Source organism: Nicotiana sylvestris, chromosome 8 (assembly GCF_000393655.2).
Source record: "Nicotiana sylvestris chromosome 8, ASM39365v2, whole genome shotgun sequence".
Lineage (NCBI taxonomy): Eukaryota > Viridiplantae > Streptophyta > Magnoliopsida > Solanales > Solanaceae > Nicotiana > Nicotiana sylvestris.
The window spans coordinates 46,724,212-46,725,662 of record NC_091064.1 but is presented as its reverse complement, the minus strand read 5'-3'; the positions used below and the strand labels follow the sequence as shown (position 1 = coordinate 46,725,662).

General features: G+C 40.4%; 1 pseudogene; it reads left to right on the top strand.

Moving 5' to 3' along the window:
• Positions 1 to 355: 355 nt before the first annotated feature.
• LOC104231547 (L-ascorbate peroxidase 1, cytosolic-like) lies at positions 356 to 1,178 on the top strand (annotated as a pseudogene).
• Positions 1,179 to 1,451: the final 273 nt, after the last annotated feature.

Here is a 1,451-nt window from a genome sequence, read left to right as displayed (position 1 = left end):
AAAAATCATATATAAATTAGGGGTTCATGTAGAGCATAGTCTGAATTAGTAGAATAAGCATGATACACGTAGGAGAAGTGAAGAATCAGAAATATTTGTGAACAAAATAGGGTAAAATCACACAATAGGTAGGGATAACCATAATTAGGAACCTTAACAAGCAATCATAGGGTAAAATCACAAAATCATAGAAACATATAGATTAACTGAACACGTTATCAAAACAAAACTCAGAAACCCAAGATTAGAACTGAGAAATTAAGGTTTTCAACATAGGCAAGTTGAAGAGGTAGTAAAATCATAGAATCAGTCAAAATATGCAAGAGATAGAAGTTTAAACATAAAGAATCGATTTATAGGGTTTAACATTTTGCCTTTTCTCCTCGACTCGATTATATCAGTTTCTTTAGAACAATTGTTATGGGTAAGTGCTATCCCACTGTAAGCGAGGAGTACCTCAAGGCTATTGACAAATGTAAGAGGAAACTCAGAGGACTCATTGCTGAGAAGAATTGCGCTCCTCTTATGCTCCGTCTTGCATGGCACTCTACTGGTACCTATGATGTGTGCTCCAAAACTAGAGGTCCATTCGGTACCATGAGGTTCAAGGCTGAGCAAGGACATGGTGCAAACAATGGTATTGACATTGCTATCAGACTCTTGGAGCCCATCAAGGAGCAGTTTCCTATCCTCTCATATGGTGATTTCTATCAATTAGCTGGAGTTGTTGCTGTTGAAGTTACTAGAGGACCTGATGTTCCCTTTCACCCTGGTAGAGAGGACAAGACAGCCACCAGTTGAAGGTCGCTTGCCTGATGCCACCAAGGGCTCTGACCACTTGAGAGATTTGTTTGTGAAGCAAATGGGTCTATCTGACAAGGATATTGTGGCACTCTCTGGTGGCCATACCTTGGGAAGGTGCCACAAGGAACGTTCTGGTTTCGAGGGACCTTGGACTACCAATCCCCTCATCTTTGACAACTCATACTTTACGGAACTTTTGAGTGGGGAGAAAGAAGGGCTTTTGCGCCTTCAAACAAGGCTCTCCTTTCTGATCCTGCTTTCCGCCCCCTTGTTGAGAAATATGCTGCGGATGAAGACGCCTTCTTTGCTGACTATGTTGAGGCTCACTTGAAGCTCTCTAAGTTGGGATTTGCTGAAGTTTAAGCTTGTGTTGGGAAGAGTTGGGAGGGCTGGCATGTGCTTGTTCATGTTTCACTTTTGAAGAGAAAGCTTTTGGTGGAATTGTTGGTTTTAGTCTTCTTTTGACTGCTTATACTAGGATTTGAATTTGGCGTCTGTTATTAGACGATGATGTTGTCACTCTCTTCCAGCTAAATAAGATAAAGACTTCTATTCCTTTTTTCTAAAAAAAAACAAGGTTTTAGAAGAAGTTCCGAAAACCCTAATTTTAGAAGAAGGTGAAAGCACTTTGAAATCGATGATTCTTG